A 12,200-nucleotide genomic window follows, 5' to 3' on the forward strand; every position below is an offset into this window, starting at 1 on the left:
CAGCCGGAGAGCGTGAGCTTGAGGAGCACAATATAATGTCCCTAGAGTCTGACAGTGAATGCAAACCTCTCAATGATGGATTCATCAATTCAGCACGCGCTCCATTTATCAATTGAGAGCAGCTCCTCAAACGCCGCGGTGCAATTACAAACTGCTTGTCACTGTGTGGGTCGCACCGGGAAAACACACCTAAACCCAGCGCATGTACCGCTCCGCGCAGAGACCGTGTCTGCAAGTCAGGTGGGGAAACATACATACAAGAGACAACTGAGAAGAACATTTAAAATTTCTTCTGAATGCTGAAAATGCTGGGGGCTGGGGGGTTTGCTCCGTGGCAGGGAGGGAGTTAAAAAGGAGGAGTTAATGAGGGATTAAAGGAAGCAGGAAGCCTGGAAAACTGATTTGTCCAAGGAGGCGAGGCTATCTGGCAGGAATGTTTCCTAGGACACAGCCTTTTTCACTGAAAAGGTTTTTTTTGTTGTTGTTCCCGATGTGAGCGAGGAATGCCAGTCAACTCACCAGAAGCTGAAGGGCTGTAGTAGCAGATTTGTCTTGTAATAGTACTATGATATTGACATGAAGAAAATTCGTGAATGTGTTTGAGAGAAAGGAAGAAAGAAGAGAGATAGTATTTGGGGGATAACATGATTTTTTTTTTTTTTTTTTTTTCTGTGTGAGGATTCCCCTTAAAGATCCTACGGAAATTTTAGAAAGGTAGTCAATTGATTCCGGGGTGTTTGTTTTCAACGCGAGGCTCCCCAGACCTCAACTTCAGCATTCCGTGAGCAACAACAATTAACCATCTGGTGCGAGGCTGGTAAGTAGCATTTGAGACTCTAATTGGATGTTTACCCCCATACCTGCAGATGTCGTTCCTCTCTCGGCTCTCAGGACGGCGGTTAACAATGTCTATTTGCCTGTTTTCATTCAAACAAGATTTATCTAGAGAAAAGCTTTTCAAAAGAAGACTAATGAATCTCTTCTCCCACTTCTTGTCCTCACCCCCATGACTGTGTGTTGTTCTTTGGGCAGTGGAATAAATGCTTGAAAACTGGTTCTCACCTCAGGCAGAAAGGATGTGTTCTCAGGCAAGAAAGAGAAAAATGGCCACTGACTTCTCAGAGATGTTCCTAGTTATCTGTTAGCATTTTCATTAGCTCTGTCATATTTTTAGATGGTTAGTTAAAAGATTCTGGGCTCTGAAACACAGCTTTAAAAAAGATGGAAAATCTCTTAGAGATAATTTCAGTGGCAGAAATCTATGCTGAAATCAGAAAAGTTTTTGGTAAACTAAAGAGACAGACAATCTTTAGAATGTTCTGCTTTGAGAGAGCTGAGAAGGGAGATACATTACTCAGTGAACAAAATTTATTGATTGTGAATAATTTTAAGTACTGATAAATAGACTACCATGGACAAAAGATACAAATAGATATAACATGGCAATTAGTTTACTATTTCTGTAATGTTCTGAGAAAATGAGTGTTTCTGTGTATATATGTGTTACATAGGTATCCTACCTTCGGATCATTATTAAACATGACCACGGATTTAAAATATTCTTATATATTTTTGGTACATACCACTGTACAATGTATTATGAATACATATTGTTGTTGTTGTTAGATACCATTCACTCAGAGCTACCCCATGTGACAGTAGAACTGCCCCACGAGATTTTCTAGGCACCCTGATAGCGAAGTGGTTAAGTGCCATCCATGGCCGCTAACCAAAGGTCAGCAGTTTGAATCCACCAGGCACTCCTCCGAAACTCTATGGGGCAGTTCTACTCTGTCCCGTTCCTATAGGGTCACTATGCATCAGAATCAACTCGACAGCAGTGGGTTTGGTTTTTTTTTTTTTTTTTTTGGTTTAATCTTTACAGAGCAGGTTGCCACATCTCTCTCCTACAGAGCCGCTGCGTACATTTGAACCACCAACCTTTTGGTTAACTGCCAAGTGCTTAACCATTGCTTCACCAGGGCTTCTTATGAATTATGAAAACCTAAAATATATGCTTTTTATAGCTACAAAGGGATTGAAGGTTAAGGTAGAATAAAGCATAAAAACAGTCTTTGCTCATAAGTTAGGCGCGAACCTTCTAAGGTCTCCTGGGTGTTTTGTGAATTGGAGCCAAAGAACCTGAAGAATTTTATATAGCTTTTCAAAGTCCTTAACTTAAGCAGCCAGACAAGCAAGGCATAAAAGAATCTGGCTTTTTGCCAAAGACTTGTATTGACTTTCTGAAGCCTGCTTGTCAGTGGTAATTCTAGTAAATTTGGGAATTTAGTAAATGAGGAAAATTACATATTAAATTGACGGCAGAAAATTAAGAACAATGATTGAAAAGCCTGGGTATATTCTTCCTCTGTATTCTTTCTTTTCTTTTGAACATTTTATTGTGGTTTAGGTGAAAGTTTATAAAGCAAATTAGTTTCCCAATCGACCATTTATAGACAGCTTGTTTCGCGACATTGGTTGCAAACCCTGAACGTGTCAGCACTCTCCCCCCTTCCTCCCTGTGTCCATCTGCCCAGCTTTCCTGCCCTTTCTGTTTCCAGTTCCTTCTGAACTTTGCTTTTGGGCAAATGCTGCCCTTTAGGTCTCATATAGTTGATTTTTCTGAGGTGTACATTACTCACTGGCGTTATAGTTCATTTTATAGGCCTGTCTATTGTGTGGCTATAATGGGATCTCTGGGAGTGATTTCAGTTCCATGTCTGAAGGAGGTCTATGGGCCATAGTCTCAGGGATTCCACCAGTCTCTGTGAGACCGGTAAGCCTGGTCTTATCTGTGAGTTTGAATTTTGTTTTCTTTCCCACTCTGTCCATGACTTAGTATTGTGGTCTCGGTCAGAGTAGTTGATATTGGTAGCCAGGTATCATGTAGTTCTTCCAGTCTCAGGCTGGTGGAGGCTGTAGTTCATGTGGTTCATTAGTCCTTTGGACTAGTTATTTCCTTGAGCCTTTGGTTTTCTTCACTCAACTTTGTTCTAGATGAGATGAGACCAATTGTATCTTAGATGGCTGCTCACAAGCTTTTAAGACCCCAGTTGCTACTAAGGTAGGATGTAGAACATTGCCTATTTGGATTATGATACGCCAATTGACCTAGATGTTCCCTGAGACTATGTACCCTAGCCATCAAGCCCAGTATCTCAGTCCCAGGAGGAGTATGATTATGGCTAAGAGGTTTTCATGACTGTGTCCCTTGTACGCACTATTGCATACGTGGGTATATTAGCAGCATGTACACATACGTATGTATGTGGGTATACTTCCATATGCCCTCATACCCCTGTTCTGCTTATGTATGTATTATCCGCTTGTACACTATTGTTTGTTGTTACTGTTGTTGCAGGATTGTATATGTATTAATATTTACCATTGTTACCTTTTACTCTTATGTACCTTTCAGTGTCTTCCTTTACCTTGATTATGTTGTGCTGGCTTCCCCCATATTGTGTATTATCTCTCCCTAAACCAAAGTTAGCAAGTGTCCACTATCTAGTTAGTGGTATTCCTTCTCCACCTCCCATTCCTGGTAACCATCAAAGAATGTTTCTGTGTGAAAACCCTTTTCTTGACTTTTTGTAATAGTGGTCTCATACAGTATTTGTCCTTTTTGATTGACTTATTTCACTCTGCATAAAGTCCTCAGGTTCATGCACGTTATGAGATGTTTTTCGAATCCATCGTTGTTATTTAACGTTGCGTAATATTCCATTGTGTGTATGTACTACGTTTTGTGTATCCATTCATCTGTTGATGGGTGCTTAGGCTATTCCCATCTTTTTGCTATTGTAAATAGTGCTGCAATGAACATGGGTGTACATATGTCTATTTGTGTTACAGCTCTTATTTTTGTGGGATTTATACCTAGGAATCTCCTTATTATTTAAAGTATGAATTTATAAATACCTGTCCAAAGTCACTGGTGGTGGAAAAGTGTGGCAAATGAAGTAGAAAACACTGGGGCTCTGCCAAGACATTTCTGTCTTCCTTTTTGCTGTTTTTTGCATTTCCCTCCTTCAGTGTGCCTATGTTTCTAGCAGTCTATGGCTCTTTCATGGGCTTAAACATAGCAACCATTGTGAGGATGGCACAGGACTGAGCAGTGTTTTCATTCTGTTGTACATGGGGTTGCAATGATTCAGAACCAATTTGATGGCACACAGTGATGACAACGACAACAACAACAGTGACATGGCTCTTTCAGAGGTCTGCCCTGGGGCTACAGGGGTCCTTTGCCTGCACCTAGAATTTGTACCCCCCTCAAGGTTATACCAGGTCTCTGAGTGGCACAAATGGCTTACACTTGGCTACTAACCTAAAGGTTGGCTGTTGGAACCCACCCAGTGTCACCATGGAAGAAAGGCCTGGTGATCTTCTTCCCTAAAGATTACAGCCAAGAAAACCCTATGGAGCAGTTCTGCCCTGAAACACATAGGGTCTCCATGAGTTGGAATTGACGCAATGGTAATGGGTTTGGTTTGGAGACTGGCAGATGTGGAGATATGAAAGCTCTTTGTCCTTTACGTCAAGTGGGCACAGCTCTGAGTTGTCACTTACGCCCCAGAGCTCCCCAGCAGGCTCAGGTTGTAACCACTGTCTGTGGGACTCTGCCTGGGGTTGCACCTTGCTTGGCTTCTTCTCTTCTACCCTACTGCCCCCTTTCTCTTATCTCTTTCTCCACTTCCTCAATCAATCCCTTGCACATGAATCAGCATCTTGGGAACCAGAAAGAGAAACGCATGTTTTCTCCAAGCATTTTTTTTTTTTTTTAAACATGTTTTGACATTTTACCAAATCACTCAGCCATAGGAGTGGAGATCATTTAAAAAGGAAACAAATTCATTGCTCTGCTACCTATCTATCGATGTCCTTTCAATTCTAGAAATTACACACTTTATCGTTAATCAATAGCCTTAACCAATGTAGTAGGGACATTGGGTGATTATGTTTTATTTTGTTTACAAATTGAAAATAAACTAAATAAAATTAGGAAAGCTAATAAAGCAGACATGTTTGAGGTACAAACATATTGCCCAACACATCTTTTTGCGTATCTGTTGTGTGTGTCCACACATATATATTAGCACCAAGTAAATTGCTCTAAATGACCTTGAGCCAGGCTAGATTTAGGCTAAGGTAGTCAGGGACAGATTACCCAGTAAGCAAGGTAAGCATGGGTTTACTTGTGCTTACTTACTAATCTGTAGTGACCAACTTCACTTGAGTTTTACTGTATCTTTAAGTGCATAAAATGGGTCACTATAGATTAATATATAAGCACAAGTAAGCCTGTGCTTATCTTGCTTTCTGGGTAATCCATCCCTGTCAGGGAGTGTATATTTGAAAAAGGCTTTCTGTAGGAAGGCGCTGTGGGGTTGGGAGAGAGACAGATGCCAGCCATACCTAAAAGCAGAAGACACTTTGATGTGGTGAAAATATGTGCAATTGTTCACTATAGACGATCTGGTAAGCAAGGTAAGCACTGTTTACCTTGCCTATTGGATAATCTGCCCCTGGTAGGGATTGGCAAACTTTTCCTGAAAAGGGCCAGATAGTAATCACTTTAGAATTTGCAAACCATAGAAAGTCTGTCACATATTTTTCTTTGATTTTTATTTTTTATAACACCTTAACAATGTAAAAAGGAATGAAGTATCGATAATATGCTACGACATAGATGAATCTCAAAAGCACCATGTTAAGTGAAAAAATCTAGACACAAAAAGATACGTAGTATACCATTAACTTCATGTGAAATACCCTGTTTCCTGGAGGAAGATCAGATGCTGACCTGAAGAGGGTGGATGAATGTTTGCCAGGCCAAAACAATAGAGGCCTGCTACAGCATGAAAATTCTAATGGGCCTTGGGTCTGTTTTTGAAAGAGGGAACCATAAGATGTGCCTTACTTTATGTCTTAGTTTCCTAGGACTGCCATAACAAAATACCATAAATTGGCTGGCTTTAAAGAACAAAAATTTATTTTCTCACAATTCTAGAGGGTAGAAGTTTAAATCAGGGTTTCGGCCCTAGAGATTCCTTCTGAGGGTCTGTGGGTTCAGAGGGGGACACTGTTCCATGCCTCTGCCCTACCTTCTAGTGGCTGCCAACGATCCTTGGCATTCCTTTGCCCCGGTAGACGTATCTTCTTCGCCTGATGTCTTTCCCCTGTGTATAACTCTGTTTTTGTGACTGTTCTCCTTTATAAGACACTACTCAGAAGGGATTAGAGTTGGAACCCACCCTACTCCATATGGGTCAGGTCTGCTCCCATATGGCTTTGTTAATTAACTGATAGCATCTACAAAGAAAAATCTTGTTTTCCCAAACAAGGTTACAGTCACAGGTGCAGAGGTTAGGTCTTCAACATATCTTTTTGGAGACACAATTCAGTCTATAACACCTTATTTCACGGATCAAATTCCTTAAAATTTGAAATTTAAAAATTATGAAGGATTTTACAGAGGCAAAGTAATATTGTAAATTATCTTTCTCAGGTCATTTGACTAAGGGACTATGTAGGAATATATTAAAAAAAAAAAAGTTGCTGTTGAGTTGATTCCAATGCATGGCTACCCTATAGGACAGAGTAGAACTACCCCATATGGTTTTCAAGACTGTAATCTTTATGGAAGCAGATAGCCACATCTTTCTCCCGAGGCATGGCTGGTGGATTTAAACCACCGTTTGGTTAGCAGCCAAGTGCTTAACCACTGTGCCACCAGGGCTCCTTGGGAAGATACTTACCCAGTGAACCCAGTGCCGTTGAGTCAATTCCGACTCATAGCGACCCTATAGGACGGAGTAGAACCGCCCCATAGAGTTTCCAAGGAGCGCCTGGCGGATTCGAACTGCTGACCCTTTGGTTAGCAGCCGTAGCACTTAACCACTACGCCATACTACTTAAGTGTAAATCCTACTCAGTTTCTTAATCTTACTGGATATTGCTCCCATTATAATTTTAAGGAATTTGAAGAATATTTTAAGTTTTGCAAAAGGTCAGGCTCTGACCCTGTGCTGATGATGCCTGCTGGAAATCTCTGTAACTTCATGGAAAACGTGGGTGTATTACATAGTTACCGGTCCTTGTCATACGTGGTTGCTCAGCCAGGCAAGAAATGATATTTTGAAAGCTATCGAACTTTTGCAAAATGTCCCGAGAGAGTTAATGGTAAAGCAAGTACCATAGCTTTTACCTACTCTCTTCCACAGGAGTTTTAAGTTTTCAGCAGATAATTCGCGAAGTGGGTAATATGCTGGTGGATAATGAGATTAGACATTGTTATTCTGAGAATTGCTCTTAGATAATTCTACTTATTTAATACTGAGTCTTTTCTTTGCAAGGAGGGCCATATTATAGAAGGACATGGGGAATTTAATTATTAAGTCACACAGCAAATTCTTTAAATTACTTTAATTTCCAAGGAACTCAACAATTTTATTAGTTGAGCTATAAATAAGTAAAACCTCAAAACAATTGGAAAACCCATGTATAAAAGGAACAAGATTAGAAAAGTCTTAGTACCCTAGGGCCGAAGTAATTATAATTAAAAGCAGCTTTTTTTGAATAAGCTGTCTTATAATGTAAAAGAAAGCACCAAGGCATTTTCCTGCTTCTCAGAAGCATTTAGAATTTTTTTGTACATTTGTAGGGTTGGCATAATTGTTATATTTTCTTTTATTTTATTAAACATAGAAAACATCAGATCATTTATCTTTCCAGTGTATAAAAACCTTTTGAGAAAACATTGGTCTTGTTTAAATGATATTTATATGTCACAACCTGTAGTAAAGGTAGAAAGGAGATATACGCCCAGCATTGTGGGAAGGAATGGAAAGTGGTAATACTTAATGGTTATCATTTATTAAGAACCATTGCTGGCTCAGTTGTTAAGAGCTGCTACCTGAAAGATTGGCAGTTTGAACCCACCAGCGGCTCCATAGGAAAAAGACCTGGTGATCTGCTGCCTTAAAGATTACAGTCTAGGAAGCCTTATGGGGGCAGTTCTACTCTGTCATGTAGGGTCACTATGAGTTGGAATCAGCTCAATAGTACACAACAAAACATTTATTAGGGCTTAGAAATGCCAGATATTCTGCCAAATGCATGTTATGAATTGAATTGTGTCTCCCCAAATATGTTGGAGCCCTAACCCCTGTACCTGTAAATGTTACCATGTTTAGAAATAGGGTTTTCTTTTGTTACGTTAATGAGGTCATACTAGAGTGGGGTGGGTCCTAAACCTAATAATTTCTCTGAAGTGTCTCAGAAAAAGCAGAATAGACTCACATAAAAGGGAAGAGAAATGCCATGCGAAGATCCATCTACAATCAAAGAAGTGCCACAGATTGCCAGCAGGCACTAGAAACTAGGAGAGAGGGCCACAGTAGGAGTTGATGTGGCTGAGACCCTGATTTGGACTTTCAGCATCCAGAAAAAATACTGTTCTTTAAAGCCACCCACTTGTATATTTTGCTACAGCAACACTAGGTAACTAAGATAGCCCTTTACATAAAACACACATTGAATGCTAGCACATTAAGTCAGGGAAAATGGAGAAAGCATGTGATTACTGGGTTGGGGGAAGTTTTTGGCCTTTAAACAGCCTACCACAATGGCAGTCTCATAGATTGCCATTACTCTTTGGTGTTTTAATGCCCAAGACCATTGATAGAAATGTGTGAAAGGTTTAGTTGTGGAGAAAATAAGAAGGAAGGAAGGATGGATGAAATGACACAAGAAAGAAAGAAAGAAGCCCAGTTCAAATTTTATTAGAATCCAGAGCTTTGAACTGGTTTATTCCAGGTAGAACCCAGGCAGAGAATTTGTATTTCCACTCCAGATACACTAAATCAGAATCTATGGTTTAACAAGATTCCCAGGTGATTCTTATGTATAATAAATTTTGAGAACCACAGCTCTACTAGTGGTTCTCAGAATTAGCTACTAGTGGACCACAACTACCACAGCCTCTACCAGACTTAGTCCAGTACCGCTAGATGGTACCCGGCTACCACCACCGACTGCTCTGACAGGGATCACCACAGAGGGTCCTGGACAGAGCTGGAGAAAAATGGAAAACAAAATTCTAACTCATAAAAAAAGACCGGACTTACTGGTCTGACAGAGACTGGAGAAACCCCAAGAGTATGGCCCCTAGACACCATTTTAACTCAGTACTGAAATCACTCCTGAGGTTCACCTTTCACCAAAGATTAAACAGGCCCATAAAACAAACAATAAAACACGTAGCTCAACCGTGTATATGAGACTAAATGGGCACACCAGCCCAGAGACAAGGACGAGAAAGTAGGAGGAGACAGGAAAGCTGGATGAATGGAAACTGGGGACCCAAGGTCGAGAAGGGAAGAGTGTTGACACGTCGCAGGGTTGGCAACTAGTGTCACAAAACAATATGTGTATTGTTTAATGAAAAATGAATTTTCTCTGTAAACCTTCATGTAAAGCACAATATAAAACAAACACAAAATAAAGAAAAACAGCAGCAGAATAATCAGTTGATAAGACAGGCTAGGTCCTTATCACCTGGGTAATATAAAGTTTGTGACATCTTCACAGTGGCATAGGTAACGGTATGAAAGGAGAACCACTGTTGCAAATTTCAAAAACAAAGAAGGTAAGGGTACAGCTGGTGCAACTGAGATGTCTAAACCCTCAAGGACCTCAGTGGCTATGAAATGATAGAACTAAGAGATGATACCAAAATGTTTACAGTCTGCTTATAGTTATAATTTTATAGTTAATAAAAACAATTAGTAATAAGCAAAAAAAAAAAAAAAATTGATCCCTAACCAGCAGAGCATTAGCATCGCCTGGGAACTTGTTAGAAATGCAAATTCTGAGCACGGGTTCGAACTGAGACAAACTGGTTTGAAGCCCTGTTAGAATCTACTTTTAGCAACAGCCAATTAAGCTACTCCGCAGAAGAAATAAGGAGTCCTGGTGATGTAACTATAGCCAAGAAAACCCAAGGGGGTAGGGTAGTTCTACTCTGTTACATAGGGTTGCTGTGAGACGGAATTGACTCCACAGGACTGAGCTATAACATAAATACAAGGGAATTCATAGGTTATTGTATTCTGATGATATGTTACATAGTGGGAATACCTGGATATCACCTTTTGACAAAGTTGAAATATAAAAAGCATACTCTGTTCTGCAAACTCTTCACATCTGACATAGACTAGGACAGTCCTACTCAAGGTGTGATCCTTGTATTGACAGCACAGCATCACCTCAGAAATTGTTAGAAATGATTTTCAGGCTGTACCCATGACCTACTGAATCAGAATCTCCACGGGTAGGGCCCAGGGATTCTTATGCATGCTAAAATTTTGAGGAGTATGATTTAGGATCAGCTACCCTTAGATAAAAGTGCTAGATTACAGAAACTTGTTCTCAAATCACCCCCTTTCTTCACATACTTAGGGTTAATCCAACGATCTATAAGTGTGAATCCATTTAACAAAATCATATAGTCAGTTTCTCAAGAGGTTTGAATCCAAGTAACTTATTGGTAATTGTTATTAATATTTTCCTGTTTCTGTTATATATTTGAGAAGTCAGTAATCAGAGACGCTATATTGTTTGTACTGACGTAGGCTTAGAGGCATCCCACAGGGTTGTTGCAGGAAGGCACCTTAAAAGCAACTGTCTGTCCTGAGCTTTGTGAACACATGTAGACCTCATCTTGCTCAAAGGCAAAACAAGTACAATCTGGCAAAGCTCAACTGAATATCATTATGTCTTTAAAAGGAACTCCCTGGCAAACGGCTGTTAGTATTCATTTTCTAAAGGAAAGGATTTAGGCTTACTAGCAAAAATAAACATTATATTATTATCCAAGGATTGTGTTTTTAGTCCTACATAATGAAGGGTTCACTCATTAAGGTGGGAGAGACTCATGACAGCCAGTAATGTTTCTAGAAAAATCATTTAGCAGAATAAAAAAACCCGGACCCATTGCCGTTGAGTTGATTCCAACTCATAGCAGGCCTATAGGACAGGGTAGAACTTTCCCATAGGGTTTCCAAGGAGCGGCTGGTGGATTCGAACTGCCGACTTTTTGGTTAGCAGCTGTAGCTCTTAACCACTGTGCCTCCAGGGCTCTGCTTTAGAAAAATAGATAATTATAAATAGAATTACTAATATTAGCTAATTTTATTAGAAAATTCTTGAAAGGATTTTTGTTAATCAAGGAAGGCGCATTCCCTTTTTAGATGAAGCAACTTTTTTTCACATCATACTTAATTTTCCAGAAATCATTGCATGTTCCCGTGATATTCATAATAAGTTTCATCACAAGCATCAACTTGTCATTTTTCACTGAACATCTCCCTTTGCAGGCCGCCCCTCTTCGAACTTGGAATCATCGAGAATTGTACCAGGTAGTGTACAGGTAAGGAGTCCTGGGTGGTGCAAATGCTTAATGAACCCAGCTGCTAACCAAAAGGTTGGAGGTTTGAATCCACCCAGAGGTACCTTGGAAGAAAGGCCTGGCAATTTACTTCTAAAAATTACCAGTTGAAGACCCTATGAAGCACAGTTTTTCCCTGACACACATGCAGTTGCCATGAGTCAGAATGGACTCCATGGCATCTGGTAGGTAGTAGGCAGGTGAGAAATGACATGGTATTGCTATTTAAAGGCAAGTTGCTTTGGGCTGACAGGACTCAGTTTCCTAAGAAGAAGTAAACAGCTTGGGACCCATACACAGAGGCCATCCATGGCTCGTTTATGTAGCACCACTACCATAGATGAGTTTTGCCTATTTTTGACTTAATATAAATTCATAAGATTTGGCTTTTTTAGGACAAAGGTCTGCTCTGTTTTGCAATGCTTGGGTCGTTCAATGGGCATTAGGACGGCTTAGTGGAAATTGCCTCTAAGTCCAGACGAGAAACCACTGTGCCCATGTAGTGTACCCTGGGCCTGGCTTGGAATAAAGCTCTCCAGAGTCTGCCAGTGTCAGGTGGTGCCGTGTTCTTGAGGAGAATTGGATGCTATGGAAAAAGGAAATCCTAAAGGAGACATCCTGAGAATGCATGAACAAAACTGAAGGAAAATGCCAGATGGAATTAATAGCGTGGGAAAATGAGTGGTCAACTGACTAAGGGCAAATTATAATGGCCAAGAGCAAGGCAGGATATTTATGAAAAAAACAT

The 12,200-nt window shown here is 40.2% G+C and overlaps 1 long non-coding RNA gene across 12 annotated transcripts in view; it reads left to right on the forward strand.

Annotated features, from left to right (window-relative positions):
• The first annotated feature begins 401 nt into the window (after positions 1-401).
• LOC126078157 (uncharacterized) overlaps positions 402-12,200 on the forward strand; it is a 151,245-nt gene continuing 139,446 nt past the window's right edge. For 11 of the 12 annotated variants that reach the window (XR_007517975.1, XR_007517979.1, XR_007517984.1 and 8 more), the window contains exons 1-2: positions 402-817; positions 11,382-11,434. This is a non-coding gene — a long non-coding RNA (uncharacterized LOC126078157). The remainder of the gene's footprint in view (positions 818-11,381; positions 11,435-12,200) is intronic. The other variant, XR_007517976.1, reaches the window with a different exon arrangement.

The sequence above is a fragment of the Elephas maximus genome, chromosome 6 (assembly GCF_024166365.1).
Source record: "Elephas maximus indicus isolate mEleMax1 chromosome 6, mEleMax1 primary haplotype, whole genome shotgun sequence".
NCBI classification, from domain to species: Eukaryota; Metazoa; Chordata; class Mammalia; order Proboscidea; family Elephantidae; genus Elephas; species Elephas maximus.